This window comes from Perna viridis, chromosome 5, assembly GCF_037379345.1.
Source record: "Perna viridis isolate PV_CMFRI_1.1 ecotype Kerala chromosome 5, ASM3737934v1, whole genome shotgun sequence".
Classification (NCBI taxonomy): domain Eukaryota; kingdom Metazoa; phylum Mollusca; class Bivalvia; order Mytilida; family Mytilidae; genus Perna; species Perna viridis.
In genome coordinates, this window is record NC_142449.1 from 24,777,178 (window position 1) to 24,795,687 (window position 18,510).

Here is an 18,510-nt window from a genome sequence, read left to right on the forward strand (position 1 = left end):
ACTAGTAATTGAAAAGAATTGCGACCCTTAACTTTTTTTCATATGACAAATGTTAACCTTTGTATTCCGATGCAACATCCTACTGCGCAATTCTGCTGATAGTTTTAAACATTTTAAGCTGCCGTATTAGTAACAGTGTGGTGGCCGAGTGGTTAAGGCGTTGGGCTTAAGTTCCAATGGACGTATGTCCGCGTGGGTTCGAACCCCACCCGCACTAGCTATATTTTTGGTACCTTGAAATCGTATAGTTGTATTCAAAAAACGAATCGTATAGGAGATCGAGTATAATTGATATTTTCGATCAAGAATTGCACAAACCAGTAGAAAAAAAAATGTCTGCGGTATTTATCTACAGTAGTTGTGTGGAAAATATGTTGCTGTACATTCGGGTTATAAATTGATCGGCTTTTTTAGTCAAGGAAAATGACCAAAATGCTTTACGAATATAGTTCCATTTAACAAAGTTTGGACCATCTTAATACAACCAAGACATAATGATTGTGGACGCATTGAATCCAAGCTCAAAATGACTAGTAATTGAAAAGAATTGCGACTCTTAACTTTTTTTCATATGACAAATGTTAACCTTTGTATTCCGATGCAACATCCTACTGCGCAATTCTGCTGATAGTTTTAAACATTTTAAGCTGCCGTATTAGTAACAGTGTGGTGGCCGAGTGGTTAAGGCGTTGGACTTAAGTTCCAATGGACGTATGTCCGCGTGGGTTCGAACCCCACCCGCACTAGCTATATTTTTGGTACCTTGAAATCGTATAGTTGTATTCAAAAAACGAATCGTATAGGAGATCGAGTATAATTGATATTTTCGATCAAGAATTGCACAAACCAGTAGAAAAAAATTGTCTGCGGTATTTATCTACAGCAGTTGTGTAGAAAATATGTTGCTGTACATTCGGGTTATAAATTGATCGGCTTTTTTAGTCAAGGAAAATGACCAAAATGCTTTACGAATATAGTTCCATTTAACAAAGTTTGGACCATCTTAATACAACCAAGACATAATGATTGTGGACGCATTGAATCCAAGCTCAAAATGACTAGTAATTGAAAAGAATTGCGACCCTTAACTTTTTTTCATATGACAAATGTTAACCTTTGTATTCCGATGCAACATCCTACTGCGCAATTCTGCTGATAGTTTTAAACATTTTAAGCTGCCGTATTAGTAACAGTGTGGTGGCCGAGTGGTTAAGGCGTTGGACTTAAGTTCCAATGGACGTATGTCCGCGTGGGTTCGAACCCCACCCGCACTAGCTATATTTTTGGTACCTTGAAATCGTATAGTTGTATTCAAAAAACGAATCGTATAGGAGATCGAGTATAATTGATATTTTCGATCAAGAATTGCACAAACCAGTAGAAAAAAAAATGTCTGCGGTATTTATCTACAGTAGTTGTGTGGAAAATATGTTGCTGTACATTCGGGTTATAAATTGATCGGCTTTTTTAGTCAAGGAAAATGACCAAAATGCTTTACGAATATAGTTCCATTTAACAAAGTTTGGACCATCTTAATACAACCAAGACATAATGATTGTGGACGCATTGAATCCAAGCTCAAAATGACTAGTAATTGAAAAGAATTGCGACTCTTAACTTTTTTTCATATGACAAATGTTAACCTTTGTATTCCGATGCAACATCCTACTGCGCAATTCTGCTGATAGTTTTAAACATTTTAAGCTGCCGTATTAGTAACAGTGTGGTGGCCGAGTGGTTAAGGCGTTGGACTTAAGTTCCAATGGACGTATGTCCGCGTGGGTTCGAACCCCACCCGCACTAGCTATATTTTTGGTACCTTGAAATCGTATAGTTGTATTCAAAAAACGAATCGTATAGGAGATCGAGTATAATTGATATTTTCGATCAAGAATTGCACAAACCAGTAGAAAAAAATTGTCTGCGGTATTTATCTACAGCAGTTGTGTAGAAAATATGTTGCTGTACATTCGGGTTATAAATTGATCGGCTTTTTTAGTCAAGGAAAATGACCAAAATGCTTTACGAATATAGTTCCATTTAACAAAGTTTGGACCATCTTAATACAACCAAGACATAATGATTGTGGACGCATTGAATCCAAGCTCAAAATGACTAGTAATTGAAAAGAATTGCGACCCTTAACTTTTTTTCATATGACAAATGTTAACCTTTGTATTCCGATGCAACATCCTACTGCGCAATTCTGCTGATAGTTTTAAACATTTTAAGCTGCCGTATTAGTAACAGTGTGGTGGCCGAGTGGTTAAGGCGTTGGACTTAAGTTCCAATGGACGTATGTCCGCGTGGGTTCGAACCCCACCCGCACTAGCTATATTTTTGGTACCTTGAAATCGTATAGTTGTATTCAAAAAACGAATCGTATAGGAGATCGAGTATAATTGATATTTTCGATCAAGAATTGCACAAACCAGTAGAAAAAAAAATGTCTGCGGTATTTATCTACAGTAGTTGTGTGGAAAATATGTTGCTGTACATTCGGGTTATAAATTGATCGGCTTTTTTAGTCAAGGAAAATGACCAAAATGCTTTACGAATATAGTTCCATTTAACAAAGTTTGGACCATCTTAATACAACCAAGACATAATGATTGTGGACGCATTGAATCCAAGCTCAAAATGACTAGTAATTGAAAAGAATTGCGACTCTTAACTTTTTTTCATATGACAAATGTTAACCTTTGTATTCCGATGCAACATCCTACTGCGCAATTCTGCTGATAGTTTTAAACATTTTAAGCTGCCGTATTAGTAACAGTGTGGTGGCCGAGTGGTTAAGGCGTTGGACTTAAGTTCCAATGGACGTATGTCCGCGTGGGTTCGAACCCCACCCGCACTAGCTATATTTTTGGTACCTTGAAATCGTATAGTTGTATTCAAAAAACGAATCGTATAGGAGATCGAGTATAATTGATATTTTCGATCAAGAATTGCACAAACCAGTAGAAAAAAATTGTCTGCGGTATTTATCTACAGCAGTTGTGTAGAAAATATGTTGCTGTACATTCGGGTTATAAATTGATCGGCTTTTTTAGTCAAGGAAAATGACCAAAATGCTTTACGAATATAGTTCCATTTAACAAAGTTTGGACCATCTTAATACAACCAAGACATAATGATTGTGGACGCATTGAATCCAAGCTCAAAATGACTAGTAATTGAAAAGAATTGCGACCCTTAACTTTTTTTCATATGACAAATGTTAACCTTTGTATTCCGATGCAACATCCTACTGCGCAATTCTGCTGATAGTTTTAAACATTTTAAGCTGCCGTATTAGTAACAGTGTGGTGGCCGAGTGGTTAAGGCGTTGGACTTAAGTTCCAATGGACGTATGTCCGCGTGGGTTCGAACCCCACCCGCACTAGCTATATTTTTGGTACCTTGAAATCGTATAGTTGTATTCAAAAAACGAATCGTATAGGAGATCGAGTATAATTGATATTTTCGATCAAGAATTGCACAAACCAGTAGAAAAAAATTGTCTGCGGTATTTATCTACAGCAGTTGTGTAGAAAATATGTTGCTGTACATTCGGGTTATAAATTGATCGGCTTTTTTAGTCAAGGAAAATGACCAAAATGCTTTACGAATATAGTTCCATTTAACAAAGTTTGGACCATCTTAATACAACCAAGACATAATGATTGTGGACGCATTGAATCCAAGCTCAAAATGACTAGTAATTGAAAAGAATTGCGACCCTTAACTTTTTTTCATATGACAAATGTTAACCTTTGTATTCCGATGCAACATCCTACTGCGCAATTCTGCTGATAGTTTTAAACATTTTAAGCTGCCGTATTAGTAACAGTGTGGTGGCCGAGTGGTTAAGGCGTTGGACTTAAGTTCCAATGGACGTATGTCCGCGTGGGTTCGAACCCCACCCGCACTAGCTATATTTTTGGTACCTTGAAATCGTATAGTTGTATTCAAAAAACGAATCGTATAGGAGATCGAGTATAATTGATATTTTCGATCAAGAATTGCACAAACCAGTAGAAAAAAATTGTCTGCGGTATTTATCTACAGCAGTTGTGTAGAAAATATGTTGCTGTACATTCGGGTTATAAATTGATCGGCTTTTTTAGTCAAGGAAAATGACCAAAATGCTTTACGAATATAGTTCCATTTAACAAAGTTTGGACCATCTTAATACAACCAAGACATAATGATTGTGGACGCATTGAATCCAAGCTCAAAATGACTAGTAATTGAAAAGAATTGCGACCCTTAACTTTTTTTCATATGACAAATGTTAACCTTTGTATTCCGATGCAACATCCTACTGCGCAATTCTGCTGATAGTTTTAAACATTTTAAGCTGCCGTATTAGTAACAGTGTGGTGGCCGAGTGGTTAAGGCGTTGGACTTAAGTTCCAATGGACGTATGTCCGCGTGGGTTCGAACCCCACCCGCACTAGCTATATTTTTGGTACCTTGAAATCGTATAGTTGTATTCAAAAAACGAATCGTATAGGAGATCGAGTATAATTGATATTTTCGATCAAGAATTGCACAAACCAGTAGAAAAAAATTGTCTGCGGTATTTATCTACAGCAGTTGTGTAGAAAATATGTTGCTGTACATTCGGGTTATAAATTGATCGGCTTTTTTAGTCAAGGAAAATGACCAAAATGCTTTACGAATATAGTTCCATTTAACAAAGTTTGGACCATCTTAATACAACCAAGACATAATGATTGTGGACGCATTGAATCCAAGCTCAAAATGACTAGTAATTGAAAAGAATTGCGACCCTTAACTTTTTTTCATATGACAAATGTTAACCTTTGTATTCCGATGCAACATCCTACTGCGCAATTCTGCTGATAGTTTTAAACATTTTAAGCTGCCGTATTAGTAACAGTGTGGTGGCCGAGTGGTTAAGGCGTTGGACTTAAGTTCCAATGGACGTATGTCCGCGTGGGTTCGAACCCCACCCGCACTAGCTATATTTTTGGTACCTTGAAATCGTATAGTTGTATTCAAAAAACGAATCGTATAGGAGATCGAGTATAATTGATATTTTCGATCAAGAATTGCACAAACCAGTAGAAAAAAATTGTCTGCGGTATTTATCTACAGCAGTTGTGTAGAAAATATGTTGCTGTACATTCGGGTTATAAATTGATCGGCTTTTTTAGTCAAGGAAAATGACCAAAATGCTTTACGAATATAGTTCCATTTAACAAAGTTTGGACCATCTTAATACAACCAAGACATAATGATTGTGGACGCATTGAATCCAAGCTCAAAATGACTAGTAATTGAAAAGAATTGCGACCCTTAACTTTTTTTCATATGACAAATGTTAACCTTTGTATTCCGATGCAACATCCTACTGCGCAATTCTGCTGATAGTTTTAAACATTTTAAGCTGCCGTATTAGTAACAGTGTGGTGGCCGAGTGGTTAAGGCGTTGGACTTAAGTTCCAATGGACGTATGTCCGCGTGGGTTCGAACCCCACCCGCACTAGCTATATTTTTGGTACCTTGAAATCGTATAGTTGTATTCAAAAAACGAATCGTATAGGAGATCGAGTATAATTGATATTTTCGATCAAGAATTGCACAAACCAGTAGAAAAAAATTGTCTGCGGTATTTATCTACAGCAGTTGTGTAGAAAATATGTTGCTGTACATTCGGGTTATAAATTGATCGGCTTTTTTAGTCAAGGAAAATGACCAAAATGCTTTACGAATATAGTTCCATTTAACAAAGTTTGGACCATCTTAATACAACCAAGACATAATGATTGTGGACGCATTGAATCCAAGCTCAAAATGACTAGTAATTGAAAAGAATTGCGACCCTTAACTTTTTTTCATATGACAAATGTTAACCTTTGTATTCCGATGCAACATCCTACTGCGCAATTCTGCTGATAGTTTTAAACATTTTAAGCTGCCGTATTAGTAACAGTGTGGTGGCCGAGTGGTTAAGGCGTTGGACTTAAGTTCCAATGGACGTATGTCCGCGTGGGTTCGAACCCCACCCGCACTAGCTATATTTTTGGTACCTTGAAATCGTATAGTTGTATTCAAAAAACGAATCGTATAGGAGATCGAGTATAATTGATATTTTCGATCAAGAATTGCACAAACCAGTAGAAAAAAATTGTCTGCGGTATTTATCTACAGCAGTTGTGTAGAAAATATGTTGCTGTACATTCGGGTTATAAATTGATCGGCTTTTTTAGTCAAGGAAAATGACCAAAATGCTTTACGAATATAGTTCCATTTAACAAAGTTTGGACCATCTTAATACAACCAAGACATAATGATTGTGGACGCATTGAATCCAAGCTCAAAATGACTAGTAATTGAAAAGAATTGCGACCCTTAACTTTTTTTCATATGACAAATGTTAACCTTTGTATTCCGATGCAACATCCTACTGCGCAATTCTGCTGATAGTTTTAAACATTTTAAGCTGCCGTATTAGTAACAGTGTGGTGGCCGAGTGGTTAAGGCGTTGGACTTAAGTTCCAATGGACGTATGTCCGCGTGGGTTCGAACCCCACCCGCACTAGCTATATTTTTGGTACCTTGAAATCGTATAGTTGTATTCAAAAAACGAATCGTATAGGAGATCGAGTATAATTGATATTTTCGATCAAGAATTGCACAAACCAGTAGAAAAAAATTGTCTGCGGTATTTATCTACAGCAGTTGTGTAGAAAATATGTTGCTGTACATTCGGGTTATAAATTGATCGGCTTTTTTAGTCAAGGAAAATGACCAAAATGCTTTACGAATATAGTTCCATTTAACAAAGTTTGGACCATCTTAATACAACCAAGACATAATGATTGTGGACGCATTGAATCCAAGCTCAAAATGACTAGTAATTGAAAAGAATTGCGACCCTTAACTTTTTTTCATATGACAAATGTTAACCTTTGTATTCCGATGCAACATCCTACTGCGCAATTCTGCTGATAGTTTTAAACATTTTAAGCTGCCGTATTAGTAACAGTGTGGTGGCCGAGTGGTTAAGGCGTTGGACTTAAGTTCCAATGGACGTATGTCCGCGTGGGTTCGAACCCCACCCGCACTAGCTATATTTTTGGTACCTTGAAATCGTATAGTTGTATTCAAAAAACGAATCGTATAGGAGATCGAGTATAATTGATATTTTCGATCAAGAATTGCACAAACCAGTAGAAAAAAAAATGTCTGCGGTATTTATCTACAGTAGTTGTGTGGAAAATATGTTGCTGTACATTCGGGTTATAAATTGATCGGCTTTTTTAGTCAAGGAAAATGACCAAAATGCTTTACGAATATAGTTCCATTTAACAAAGTTTGGACCATCTTAATACAACCAAGACATAATGATTGTGGACGCATTGAATCCAAGCTCAAAATGACTAGTAATTGAAAAGAATTGCGACTCTTAACTTTTTTTCATATGACAAATGTTAACCTTTGTATTCCGATGCAACATCCTACTGCGCAATTCTGCTGATAGTTTTAAACATTTTAAGCTGCCGTATTAGTAACAGTGTGGTGGCCGAGTGGTTAAGGCGTTGGACTTAAGTTCCAATGGACGTATGTCCGCGTGGGTTCGAACCCCACCCGCACTAGCTATATTTTTGGTACCTTGAAATCGTATAGTTGTATTCAAAAAACGAATCGTATAGGAGATCGAGTATAATTGATATTTTCGATCAAGAATTGCACAAACCAGTAGAAAAAAATTGTCTGCGGTATTTATCTACAGCAGTTGTGTAGAAAATATGTTGCTGTACATTCGGGTTATAAATTGATCGGCTTTTTTAGTCAAGGAAAATGACCAAAATGCTTTACGAATATAGTTCCATTTAACAAAGTTTGGACCATCTTAATACAACCAAGACATAATGATTGTGGACGCATTGAATCCAAGCTCAAAATGACTAGTAATTGAAAAGAATTGCGACCCTTAACTTTTTTTCATATGACAAATGTTAACCTTTGTATTCCGATGCAACATCCTACTGCGCAATTCTGCTGATAGTTTTAAACATTTTAAGCTGCCGTATTAGTAACAGTGTGGTGGCCGAGTGGTTAAGGCGTTGGACTTAAGTTCCAATGGACGTATGTCCGCGTGGGTTCGAACCCCACCCGCACTAGCTATATTTTTGGTACCTTGAAATCGTATAGTTGTATTCAAAAAACGAATCGTATAGGAGATCGAGTATAATTGATATTTTCGATCAAGAATTGCACAAACCAGTAGAAAAAAAAATGTCTGCGGTATTTATCTACAGTAGTTGTGTGGAAAATATGTTGCTGTACATTCGGGTTATAAATTGATCGGCTTTTTTAGTCAAGGAAAATGACCAAAATGCTTTACGAATATAGTTCCATTTAACAAAGTTTGGACCATCTTAATACAACCAAGACATAATGATTGTGGACGCATTGAATCCAAGCTCAAAATGACTAGTAATTGAAAAGAATTGCGACCCTTAACTTTTTTTCATATGACAAATGTTAACCTTTGTATTCCGATGCAACATCCTACTGCGCAATTCTGCTGATAGTTTTAAACATTTTAAGCTGCCGTATTAGTAACAGTGTGGTGGCCGAGTGGTTAAGGCGTTGGACTTAAGTTCCAATGGACGTATGTCCGCGTGGGTTCGAACCCCACCCGCACTAGCTATATTTTTGGTACCTTGAAATCGTATAGTTGTATTCAAAAAACGAATCGTATAGGAGATCGAGTATAATTGATATTTTCGATCAAGAATTGCACAAACCAGTAGAAAAAAATTGTCTGCGGTATTTATCTACAGCAGTTGTGTAGAAAATATGTTGCTGTACATTCGGGTTATAAATTGATCGGCTTTTTTAGTCAAGGAAAATGACCAAAATGCTTTACGAATATAGTTCCATTTAACAAAGTTTGGACCATCTTAATACAACCAAGACATAATGATTGTGGACGCATTGAATCCAAGCTCAAAATGACTAGTAATTGAAAAGAATTGCGACCCTTAACTTTTTTTCATATGACAAATGTTAACCTTTGTATTCCGATGCAACATCCTACTGCGCAATTCTGCTGATAGTTTTAAACATTTTAAGCTGCCGTATTAGTAACAGTGTGGTGGCCGAGTGGTTAAGGCGTTGGACTTAAGTTCCAATGGACGTATGTCCGCGTGGGTTCGAACCCCACCCGCACTAGCTATATTTTTGGTACCTTGAAATCGTATAGTTGTATTCAAAAAACGAATCGTATAGGAGATCGAGTATAATTGATATTTTCGATCAAGAATTGCACAAACCAGTAGAAAAAAATTGTCTGCGGTATTTATCTACAGCAGTTGTGTAGAAAATATGTTGCTGTACATTCGGGTTATAAATTGATCGGCTTTTTTAGTCAAGGAAAATGACCAAAATGCTTTACGAATATAGTTCCATTTAACAAAGTTTGGACCATCTTAATACAACCAAGACATAATGATTATGGACGCATTGAATCCAAGCTCAAAATGACTAGTAATTGAAAAGAATTGCGACTCTTAACTTTTTTTCATATGACAAATGTTAACCTTTGTATTCCGATGCAACATCCTACTGCGCAATTCTGCTGATAGTTTTAAACATTTTAAGCTGCCGTATTAGTAACAGTGTGGTGGCCGAGTGGTTAAGGCGTTGGACTTAAGTTCCAATGGACGTATGTCCGCGTGGGTTCGAACCCCACCCGCACTAGCTATATTTTTGGTACCTTGAAATCGTATAGTTGTATTCAAAAAACGAATCGTATAGGAGATCGAGTATAATTGATATTTTCGATCAAGAATTGCACAAACCAGTAGAAAAAAATTGTCTGCGGTATTTATCTACAGCAGTTGTGTAGAAAATATGTTGCTGTACATTCGGGTTATAAATTGATCGGCTTTTTTAGTCAAGGAAAATGACCAAAATGCTTTACGAATATAGTTCCATTTAACAAAGTTTGGACCATCTTAATACAACCAAGACATAATGATTGTGGACGCATTGAATCCAAGCTCAAAATGACTAGTAATTGAAAAGAATTGCGACCCTTAACTTTTTTTCATATGACAAATGTTAACCTTTGTATTCCGATGCAACATCCTACTGCGCAATTCTGCTGATAGTTTTAAACATTTTAAGCTGCCGTATTAGTAACAGTGTGGTGGCCGAGTGGTTAAGGCGTTGGACTTAAGTTCCAATGGACGTATGTCCGCGTGGGTTCGAACCCCACCCGCACTAGCTATATTTTTGGTACCTTGAAATCGTATAGTTGTATTCAAAAAACGAATCGTATAGGAGATCGAGTATAATTGATATTTTCGATCAAGAATTGCACAAACCAGTAGAAAAAAAAATGTCTGCGGTATTTATCTACAGTAGTTGTGTGGAAAATATGTTGCTGTACATTCGGGTTATAAATTGATCGGCTTTTTTAGTCAAGGAAAATGACCAAAATGCTTTACGAATATAGTTCCATTTAACAAAGTTTGGACCATCTTAATACAACCAAGACATAATGATTGTGGACGCATTGAATCCAAGCTCAAAATGACTAGTAATTGAAAAGAATTGCGACTCTTAACTTTTTTTCATATGACAAATGTTAACCTTTGTATTCCGATGCAACATCCTACTGCGCAATTCTGCTGATAGTTTTAAACATTTTAAGCTGCCGTATTAGTAACAGTGTGGTGGCCGAGTGGTTAAGGCGTTGGACTTAAGTTCCAATGGACGTATGTCCGCGTGGGTTCGAACCCCACCCGCACTAGCTATATTTTTGGTACCTTGAAATCGTATAGTTGTATTCAAAAAACGAATCGTATAGGAGATCGAGTATAATTGATATTTTCGATCAAGAATTGCACAAACCAGTAGAAAAAAATTGTCTGCGGTATTTATCTACAGCAGTTGTGTAGAAAATATGTTGCTGTACATTCGGGTTATAAATTGATCGGCTTTTTTAGTCAAGGAAAATGACCAAAATGCTTTACGAATATAGTTCCATTTAACAAAGTTTGGACCATCTTAATACAACCAAGACATAATGATTGTGGACGCATTGAATCCAAGCTCAAAATGACTAGTAATTGAAAAGAATTGCGACCCTTAACTTTTTTTCATATGACAAATGTTAACCTTTGTATTCCGATGCAACATCCTACTGCGCAATTCTGCTGATAGTTTTAAACATTTTAAGCTGCCGTATTAGTAACAGTGTGGTGGCCGAGTGGTTAAGGCGTTGGACTTAAGTTCCAATGGACGTATGTCCGCGTGGGTTCGAACCCCACCCGCACTAGCTATATTTTTGGTACCTTGAAATCGTATAGTTGTATTCAAAAAACGAATCGTATAGGAGATCGAGTATAATTGATATTTTCGATCAAGAATTGCACAAACCAGTAGAAAAAAATTGTCTGCGGTATTTATCTACAGCAGTTGTGTAGAAAATATGTTGCTGTACATTCGGGTTATAAATTGATCGGCTTTTTTAGTCAAGGAAAATGACCAAAATGCTTTACGAATATAGTTCCATTTAACAAAGTTTGGACCATCTTAATACAACCAAGACATAATGATTGTGGACGCATTGAATCCAAGCTCAAAATGACTAGTAATTGAAAAGAATTGCGACCCTTAACTTTTTTTCATATGACAAATGTTAACCTTTGTATTCCGATGCAACATCCTACTGCGCAATTCTGCTGATAGTTTTAAACATTTTAAGCTGCCGTATTAGTAACAGTGTGGTGGCCGAGTGGTTAAGGCGTTGGACTTAAGTTCCAATGGACGTATGTCCGCGTGGGTTCGAACCCCACCCGCACTAGCTATATTTTTGGTACCTTGAAATCGTATAGTTGTATTCAAAAAACGAATCGTATAGGAGATCGAGTATAATTGATATTTTCGATCAAGAATTGCACAAACCAGTAGAAAAAAATTGTCTGCGGTATTTATCTACAGCAGTTGTGTAGAAAATATGTTGCTGTACATTCGGGTTATAAATTGATCGGCTTTTTTAGTCAAGGAAAATGACCAAAATGCTTTACGAATATAGTTCCATTTAACAAAGTTTGGACCATCTTAATACAACCAAGACATAATGATTGTGGACGCATTGAATCCAAGCTCAAAATGACTAGTAATTGAAAAGAATTGCGACCCTTAACTTTTTTTCATATGACAAATGTTAACCTTTGTATTCCGATGCAACATCCTACTGCGCAATTCTGCTGATAGTTTTAAACATTTTAAGCTGCCGTATTAGTAACAGTGTGGTGGCCGAGTGGTTAAGGCGTTGGACTTAAGTTCCAATGGACGTATGTCCGCGTGGGTTCGAACCCCACCCGCACTAGCTATATTTTTGGTACCTTGAAATCGTATAGTTGTATTCAAAAAACGAATCGTATAGGAGATCGAGTATAATTGATATTTTCGATCAAGAATTGCACAAACCAGTAGAAAAAAATTGTCTGCGGTATTTATCTACAGCAGTTGTGTAGAAAATATGTTGCTGTACATTCGGGTTATAAATTGATCGGCTTTTTTAGTCAAGGAAAATGACCAAAATGCTTTACGAATATAGTTCCATTTAACAAAGTTTGGACCATCTTAATACAACCAAGACATAATGATTGTGGACGCATTGAATCCAAGCTCAAAATGACTAGTAATTGAAAAGAATTGCGACCCTTAACTTTTTTTCATATGACAAATGTTAACCTTTGTATTCCGATGCAACATCCTACTGCGCAATTCTGCTGATAGTTTTAAACATTTTAAGCTGCCGTATTAGTAACAGTGTGGTGGCCGAGTGGTTAAGGCGTTGGACTTAAGTTCCAATGGACGTATGTCCGCGTGGGTTCGAACCCCACCCGCACTAGCTATATTTTTGGTACCTTGAAATCGTATAGTTGTATTCAAAAAACGAATCGTATAGGAGATCGAGTATAATTGATATTTTCGATCAAGAATTGCACAAACCAGTAGAAAAAAATTGTCTGCGGTATTTATCTACAGCAGTTGTGTAGAAAATATGTTGCTGTACATTCGGGTTATAAATTGATCGGCTTTTTTAGTCAAGGAAAATGACCAAAATGCTTTACGAATATAGTTCCATTTAACAAAGTTTGGACCATCTTAATACAACCAAGACATAATGATTGTGGACGCATTGAATCCAAGCTCAAAATGACTAGTAATTGAAAAGAATTGCGACCCTTAACTTTTTTTCATATGACAAATGTTAACCTTTGTATTCCGATGCAACATCCTACTGCGCAATTCTGCTGATAGTTTTAAACATTTTAAGCTGCCGTATTAGTAACAGTGTGGTGGCCGAGTGGTTAAGGCGTTGGACTTAAGTTCCAATGGACGTATGTCCGCGTGGGTTCGAACCCCACCCGCACTAGCTATATTTTTGGTACCTTGAAATCGTATAGTTGTATTCAAAAAACGAATCGTATAGGAGATCGAGTATAATTGATATTTTCGATCAAGAATTGCACAAACCAGTAGAAAAAAATTGTCTGCGGTATTTATCTACAGCAGTTGTGTAGAAAATATGTTGCTGTACATTCGGGTTATAAATTGATCGGCTTTTTTAGTCAAGGAAAATGACCAAAATGCTTTACGAATATAGTTCCATTTAACAAAGTTTGGACCATCTTAATACAACCAAGACATAATGATTGTGGACGCATTGAATCCAAGCTCAAAATGACTAGTAATTGAAAAGAATTGCGACCCTTAACTTTTTTTCATATGACAAATGTTAACCTTTGTATTCCGATGCAACATCCTACTGCGCAATTCTGCTGATAGTTTTAAACATTTTAAGCTGCCGTATTAGTAACAGTGTGGTGGCCGAGTGGTTAAGGCGTTGGACTTAAGTTCCAATGGACGTATGTCCGCGTGGGTTCGAACCCCACCCGCACTAGCTATATTTTTGGTACCTTGAAATCGTATAGTTGTATTCAAAAAACGAATCGTATAGGAGATCGAGTATAATTGATATTTTCGATCAAGAATTGCACAAACCAGTAGAAAAAAATTGTCTGCGGTATTTATCTACAGCAGTTGTGTAGAAAATATGTTGCTGTACATTCGGGTTATAAATTGATCGGCTTTTTTAGTCAAGGAAAATGACCAAAATGCTTTACGAATATAGTTCCATTTAACAAAGTTTGGACCATCTTAATACAACCAAGACATAATGATTGTGGACGCATTGAATCCAAGCTCAAAATGACTAGTAATTGAAAAGAATTGCGACCCTTAACTTTTTTTCATATGACAAATGTTAACCTTTGTATTCCGATGCAACATCCTACTGCGCAATTCTGCTGATAGTTTTAAACATTTTAAGCTGCCGTATTAGTAACAGTGTGGTGGCCGAGTGGTTAAGGCGTTGGACTTAAGTTCCAATGGACGTATGTCCGCGTGGGTTCGAACCCCACCCGCACTAGCTATATTTTTGGTACCTTGAAATCGTATAGTTGTATTCAAAAAACGAATCGTATAGGAGATCGAGTATAATTGATATTTTCGATCAAGAATTGCACAAACCAGTAGAAAAAAATTGTCTGCGGTATTTATCTACAGCAGTTGTGTAGAAAATATGTTGCTGTACATTCGGGTTATAAATTGATCGGCTTTTTTAGTCAAGGAAAATGACCAAAATGCTTTACGAATATAGTTCCATTTAACAAAGTTTGGACCATCTTAATACAACCAAGACATAATGATTGTGGACGCATTGAATCCAAGCTCAAAATGACTAGTAATTGAAAAGAATTGCGACCCTTAACTTTTTTTCATATGACAAATGTTAACCTTTGTATTCCGATGCAACATCCTACTGCGCAATTCTGCTGATAGTTTTAAACATTTTAAGCTGCCGTATTAGTAACAGTGTGGTGGCCGAGTGGTTAAGGCGTTGGACTTAAGTTCCAATGGACGTATGTCCGCGTGGGTTCGAACCCCACCCGCACTAGCTATATTTTTGGTACCTTGAAATCGTATAGTTGTATTCAAAAAACGAATCGTATAGGAGATCGAGTATAATTGATATTTTCGATCAAGAATTGCACAAACCAGTAGAAAAAAAAATGTCTGCGGTATTTATCTACAGTAGTTGTGTGGAAAATATGTTGCTGTACATTCGGGTTATAAATTGATCGGCTTTTTTAGTCAAGGAAAATGACCAAAATGCTTTACGAATATAGTTCCATTTAACAAAGTTTGGACCATCTTAATACAACCAAGACATAATGATTGTGGACGCATTGAATCCAAGCTCAAAATGACTAGTAATTGAAAAGAATTGCGACTCTTAACTTTTTTTCATATGACAAATGTTAACCTTTGTATTCCGATGCAACATCCTACTGCGCAATTCTGCTGATAGTTTTAAACATTTTAAGCTGCCGTATTAGTAACAGTGTGGTGGCCGAGTGGTTAAGGCGTTGGACTTAAGTTCCAATGGACGTATGTCCGCGTGGGTTCGAACCCCACCCGCACTAGCTATATTTTTGGTACCTTGAAATCGTATAGTTGTATTCAAAAAACGAATCGTATAGGAGATCGAGTATAATTGATATTTTCGATCAAGAATTGCACAAACCAGTAGAAAAAAATTGTCTGCGGTATTTATCTACAGCAGTTGTGTAGAAAATATGTTGCTGTACATTCGGGTTATAAATTGATCGGCTTTTTTAGTCAAGGAAAATGACCAAAATGCTTTACGAATATAGTTCCATTTAACAAAGTTTGGACCATCTTAATACAACCAAGACATAATGATTGTGGACGCATTGAATCCAAGCTCAAAATGACTAGTAATTGAAAAGAATTGCGACCCTTAACTTTTTTTCATATGACAAATGTTAACCTTTGTATTCCGATGCAACATCCTACTGCGCAATTCTGCTGATAGTTTTAAACATTTTAAGCTGCCGTATTAGTAACAGTGTGGTGGCCGAGTGGTTAAGGCGTTGGACTTAAGTTCCAATGGACGTATGTCCGCGTGGGTTCGAACCCCACCCGCACTAGCTATATTTTTGGTACCTTGAAATCGTATAGTTGTATTCAAAAAACGAATCGTATAGGAGATCGAGTATAATTGATATTTTCGATCAAGAATTGCACAAACCAGTAGAAAAAAAAATGTCTGCGGTATTTATCTACAGTAGTTGTGTGGAAAATATGTTGCTGTACATTCGGGTTATAAATTGATCGGCTTTTTTAGTCAAGGAAAATGACCAAAATGCTTTACGAATATAGTTCCATTTAACAAAGTTTGGACCATCTTAATACAACCAAGACATAATGATTATGGACGCATTGAATCCAAGCTCAAAATGACTAGTAATTGAAAAGAATTGCGACTCTTAATTTTTTTTATATGACAAATGTTAACCTTTGTATTCCGATGCAACATCCTACTGCGCAATTCTGCTGATAGTTTTAAACATTTTAAGCTGCCGTATTAGTAACAGTGTGGTGGCCGAGTGGTTAAGGCGTTGGACTTAAGTTCCAATGGACGTATGTCCGCGTGGGTTCGAACCCCACCCGCACTAGCTATATTTTTGGTACCTTGAAATCGTATAGTTGTATTCAAAAAACGAATCGTATAGGAGATCGAGTATAATTGATATTTTCGATCAAGAATTGCACAAACCAGTAGAAAAAAATTGTCTGCGGTATTTATCTACAGCAGTTGTGTAGAAAATATGTTGCTGTACATTCGGGTTATAAATTGATCGGCTTTTTTAGTCAAGGAAAATGACCAAAATGCTTTACGAATATAGTTCCATTTAACAAAGTTTGGACCATCTTAATACAACCAAGACATAATGATTGTGGACGCATTGAATTCAAGCTCAAAATGACTAGTAATTGAAAAGAATTGCGACCTTAACTTTTTTTCATATGACAAATGTTAACCTTTGTATTCCGATGCAACATCCTACTGCGCAATTCTGCTGATAGTTTTAAACATTTTAAGCTGCCGTATTAGTAACAGTGTGGTGGCCGAGTGGTTAAGGCGTTGGACTTAAGTTCCAATGGACGTATGTCCGCGTGGGTTCGAACCCCACCCGCACTAGCTATATTTTTGGTACCTTGAAATCGTATAGTTGTATTCAAAAAACGAATCGTATAGGAGATCGAGTATAATTGATATTTTCGATCAAGAATTGCACAAACCAGTAGAAAAAAATTGTCTGCGGTATTTATCTACAGCAGTTGTGTAGAAAATATGTTGCTGTACATTCGGGTTATAAATTGATCGGCTTTTTTAGTCAAGGAAAATGACCAAAATGCTTTACGAATATAGTTCCATTTAACAAAGTTTGGACCATCTTAATACAACCAAGACATAATGATTGTGGACGCATTGAATCCAAGCTCAAAATGACTAGTAATTGAAAAGAATTGCGACTCTTAACTTTTTTTCATATGACAAATGTTAACCTTTGTATTCCGATGCAACATCCTACTGCGCAATTCTGCTGATAGTTTTAAACATTTTAAGCTGCCGTATTAGTAACAGTGTGGTGGCCGAGTGGTTAAGGCGTTGGACTTAAGTTCCAATGGACGTATGTCCGCGTGGGTTCGAACCCCACCCGCACTAGCTATATTTTTGGTACCTTGAAATCGTATAGTTGTATTCAAAAAACGAATCGTATAGGAGATCGAGTATAATTGATATTTTCGATCAAGAATTGCACAAACCAGTAGAAAAAAATTGTCTGCGGTATTTATCTACAGCAGTTGTGTAGAAAATATGTTGCTGTACATTCGGGTTATAAATTGATCGGCTTTTTTAGTCAAGGAAAATGACCAAAATGCTTTACGAATATAGTTCCATTTAACAAAGTTTGGACCATCTTAATACAACCAAGACATAATGATTGTGGACGCATTGAATCCAAGCTCAAAATGACTAGTAATTGAAAAGAATTGCGACCCTTAACTTTTCTTCATATGACAAATGTTAACCTTTGTATTCCGATGCAACATCCTACTGCGCAATTCTGCTGATAGTTTTAAACATTTTAAGCTGCCGTATTAGTAACAGTGTGGTGGCCGAGTGGTTAAGGCGTTGGACTTAAGTTCCAATGGACGTATGTCCGCGTGGGTTCGAACCCCACCCGCACTAGCTATATTTTTGGTACCTTGAAATCGTATAGTTGTATTCAAAAAACGAATCGTATAGGAGATCGAGTATAATTGATATTTTCGATCAAGAATTGCACAAACCAGTAGAAAAAAATTGTCTGCGGTATTTATCTACAGCAGTTGTGTAGAAAATATGTTGCTGTACATTCGGGTTATAAATTGATCGGCTTTTTTAGTCAAGGAAAATGACCAAAATGCTTTACGAATATAGTTCCATTTAACAAAGTTTGGACCATCTTAATACAACCAAGACATAATGATTGTGGACGCATTGAATCCAAGCTCAAAATGACTAGTAATTGAAAAGAATTGCGA

The 18,510-nt window shown here is 36.7% G+C and overlaps 34 non-coding genes across 34 annotated transcripts; all 34 read left to right on the forward strand.

Moving 5' to 3' along the window:
- The first annotated feature begins 663 nt into the window (after positions 1 to 663).
- Trnal-uaa (transfer RNA leucine (anticodon UAA)) lies at positions 664 to 746 on the forward strand. Its single transcript has one exon. It is a non-coding gene; the product is annotated as a tRNA-Leu (tRNA).
- A 445-nt stretch (positions 747 to 1,191) lies between these two features.
- Positions 1,192 to 1,274, forward strand: Trnal-uaa (transfer RNA leucine (anticodon UAA)). The gene has a single exon. It is a non-coding gene; the product is annotated as a tRNA-Leu (tRNA).
- Positions 1,275 to 1,720: 446 nt separating this feature from the next.
- Trnal-uaa (transfer RNA leucine (anticodon UAA)) lies at positions 1,721 to 1,803 on the forward strand. The gene has a single exon. It is a non-coding gene; the product is annotated as a tRNA-Leu (tRNA).
- Positions 1,804 to 2,248: 445 nt separating this feature from the next.
- Positions 2,249 to 2,331, forward strand: Trnal-uaa (transfer RNA leucine (anticodon UAA)). Its single transcript has one exon. It is a non-coding gene; the product is annotated as a tRNA-Leu (tRNA).
- A 446-nt stretch (positions 2,332 to 2,777) lies between these two features.
- On the forward strand, positions 2,778 to 2,860 carry Trnal-uaa (transfer RNA leucine (anticodon UAA)). Its single transcript has one exon. It is a non-coding gene; the product is annotated as a tRNA-Leu (tRNA).
- A 445-nt stretch (positions 2,861 to 3,305) lies between these two features.
- On the forward strand, positions 3,306 to 3,388 carry Trnal-uaa (transfer RNA leucine (anticodon UAA)). The gene has a single exon. It is a non-coding gene; the product is annotated as a tRNA-Leu (tRNA).
- Positions 3,389 to 3,833: 445 nt separating this feature from the next.
- Positions 3,834 to 3,916, forward strand: Trnal-uaa (transfer RNA leucine (anticodon UAA)). The gene has a single exon. It is a non-coding gene; the product is annotated as a tRNA-Leu (tRNA).
- Positions 3,917 to 4,361: 445 nt separating this feature from the next.
- Trnal-uaa (transfer RNA leucine (anticodon UAA)) lies at positions 4,362 to 4,444 on the forward strand. Its single transcript has one exon. It is a non-coding gene; the product is annotated as a tRNA-Leu (tRNA).
- A 445-nt stretch (positions 4,445 to 4,889) lies between these two features.
- Trnal-uaa (transfer RNA leucine (anticodon UAA)) lies at positions 4,890 to 4,972 on the forward strand. The gene has a single exon. It is a non-coding gene; the product is annotated as a tRNA-Leu (tRNA).
- Positions 4,973 to 5,417: 445 nt separating this feature from the next.
- Positions 5,418 to 5,500, forward strand: Trnal-uaa (transfer RNA leucine (anticodon UAA)). The gene has a single exon. It is a non-coding gene; the product is annotated as a tRNA-Leu (tRNA).
- A 445-nt stretch (positions 5,501 to 5,945) lies between these two features.
- Positions 5,946 to 6,028, forward strand: Trnal-uaa (transfer RNA leucine (anticodon UAA)). Its single transcript has one exon. It is a non-coding gene; the product is annotated as a tRNA-Leu (tRNA).
- Positions 6,029 to 6,473: 445 nt separating this feature from the next.
- Positions 6,474 to 6,556, forward strand: Trnal-uaa (transfer RNA leucine (anticodon UAA)). The gene has a single exon. It is a non-coding gene; the product is annotated as a tRNA-Leu (tRNA).
- Positions 6,557 to 7,001: 445 nt separating this feature from the next.
- Positions 7,002 to 7,084, forward strand: Trnal-uaa (transfer RNA leucine (anticodon UAA)). Its single transcript has one exon. It is a non-coding gene; the product is annotated as a tRNA-Leu (tRNA).
- A 446-nt stretch (positions 7,085 to 7,530) lies between these two features.
- Trnal-uaa (transfer RNA leucine (anticodon UAA)) lies at positions 7,531 to 7,613 on the forward strand. Its single transcript has one exon. It is a non-coding gene; the product is annotated as a tRNA-Leu (tRNA).
- A 445-nt stretch (positions 7,614 to 8,058) lies between these two features.
- Trnal-uaa (transfer RNA leucine (anticodon UAA)) lies at positions 8,059 to 8,141 on the forward strand. The gene has a single exon. It is a non-coding gene; the product is annotated as a tRNA-Leu (tRNA).
- Positions 8,142 to 8,587: 446 nt separating this feature from the next.
- Positions 8,588 to 8,670, forward strand: Trnal-uaa (transfer RNA leucine (anticodon UAA)). Its single transcript has one exon. It is a non-coding gene; the product is annotated as a tRNA-Leu (tRNA).
- A 445-nt stretch (positions 8,671 to 9,115) lies between these two features.
- Positions 9,116 to 9,198, forward strand: Trnal-uaa (transfer RNA leucine (anticodon UAA)). The gene has a single exon. It is a non-coding gene; the product is annotated as a tRNA-Leu (tRNA).
- A 445-nt stretch (positions 9,199 to 9,643) lies between these two features.
- Trnal-uaa (transfer RNA leucine (anticodon UAA)) lies at positions 9,644 to 9,726 on the forward strand. Its single transcript has one exon. It is a non-coding gene; the product is annotated as a tRNA-Leu (tRNA).
- A 445-nt stretch (positions 9,727 to 10,171) lies between these two features.
- Trnal-uaa (transfer RNA leucine (anticodon UAA)) lies at positions 10,172 to 10,254 on the forward strand. Its single transcript has one exon. It is a non-coding gene; the product is annotated as a tRNA-Leu (tRNA).
- A 446-nt stretch (positions 10,255 to 10,700) lies between these two features.
- Positions 10,701 to 10,783, forward strand: Trnal-uaa (transfer RNA leucine (anticodon UAA)). The gene has a single exon. It is a non-coding gene; the product is annotated as a tRNA-Leu (tRNA).
- Positions 10,784 to 11,228: 445 nt separating this feature from the next.
- On the forward strand, positions 11,229 to 11,311 carry Trnal-uaa (transfer RNA leucine (anticodon UAA)). Its single transcript has one exon. It is a non-coding gene; the product is annotated as a tRNA-Leu (tRNA).
- Positions 11,312 to 11,756: 445 nt separating this feature from the next.
- On the forward strand, positions 11,757 to 11,839 carry Trnal-uaa (transfer RNA leucine (anticodon UAA)). Its single transcript has one exon. It is a non-coding gene; the product is annotated as a tRNA-Leu (tRNA).
- Positions 11,840 to 12,284: 445 nt separating this feature from the next.
- On the forward strand, positions 12,285 to 12,367 carry Trnal-uaa (transfer RNA leucine (anticodon UAA)). The gene has a single exon. It is a non-coding gene; the product is annotated as a tRNA-Leu (tRNA).
- A 445-nt stretch (positions 12,368 to 12,812) lies between these two features.
- Positions 12,813 to 12,895, forward strand: Trnal-uaa (transfer RNA leucine (anticodon UAA)). The gene has a single exon. It is a non-coding gene; the product is annotated as a tRNA-Leu (tRNA).
- Positions 12,896 to 13,340: 445 nt separating this feature from the next.
- Trnal-uaa (transfer RNA leucine (anticodon UAA)) lies at positions 13,341 to 13,423 on the forward strand. The gene has a single exon. It is a non-coding gene; the product is annotated as a tRNA-Leu (tRNA).
- A 445-nt stretch (positions 13,424 to 13,868) lies between these two features.
- Trnal-uaa (transfer RNA leucine (anticodon UAA)) lies at positions 13,869 to 13,951 on the forward strand. The gene has a single exon. It is a non-coding gene; the product is annotated as a tRNA-Leu (tRNA).
- Positions 13,952 to 14,396: 445 nt separating this feature from the next.
- Trnal-uaa (transfer RNA leucine (anticodon UAA)) lies at positions 14,397 to 14,479 on the forward strand. Its single transcript has one exon. It is a non-coding gene; the product is annotated as a tRNA-Leu (tRNA).
- Positions 14,480 to 14,924: 445 nt separating this feature from the next.
- Positions 14,925 to 15,007, forward strand: Trnal-uaa (transfer RNA leucine (anticodon UAA)). Its single transcript has one exon. It is a non-coding gene; the product is annotated as a tRNA-Leu (tRNA).
- A 446-nt stretch (positions 15,008 to 15,453) lies between these two features.
- Trnal-uaa (transfer RNA leucine (anticodon UAA)) lies at positions 15,454 to 15,536 on the forward strand. Its single transcript has one exon. It is a non-coding gene; the product is annotated as a tRNA-Leu (tRNA).
- Positions 15,537 to 15,981: 445 nt separating this feature from the next.
- Positions 15,982 to 16,064, forward strand: Trnal-uaa (transfer RNA leucine (anticodon UAA)). The gene has a single exon. It is a non-coding gene; the product is annotated as a tRNA-Leu (tRNA).
- A 445-nt stretch (positions 16,065 to 16,509) lies between these two features.
- Positions 16,510 to 16,592, forward strand: Trnal-uaa (transfer RNA leucine (anticodon UAA)). Its single transcript has one exon. It is a non-coding gene; the product is annotated as a tRNA-Leu (tRNA).
- A 444-nt stretch (positions 16,593 to 17,036) lies between these two features.
- Positions 17,037 to 17,119, forward strand: Trnal-uaa (transfer RNA leucine (anticodon UAA)). The gene has a single exon. It is a non-coding gene; the product is annotated as a tRNA-Leu (tRNA).
- Positions 17,120 to 17,564: 445 nt separating this feature from the next.
- Positions 17,565 to 17,647, forward strand: Trnal-uaa (transfer RNA leucine (anticodon UAA)). Its single transcript has one exon. It is a non-coding gene; the product is annotated as a tRNA-Leu (tRNA).
- Positions 17,648 to 18,092: 445 nt separating this feature from the next.
- Trnal-uaa (transfer RNA leucine (anticodon UAA)) lies at positions 18,093 to 18,175 on the forward strand. Its single transcript has one exon. It is a non-coding gene; the product is annotated as a tRNA-Leu (tRNA).
- Positions 18,176 to 18,510: the final 335 nt, after the last annotated feature.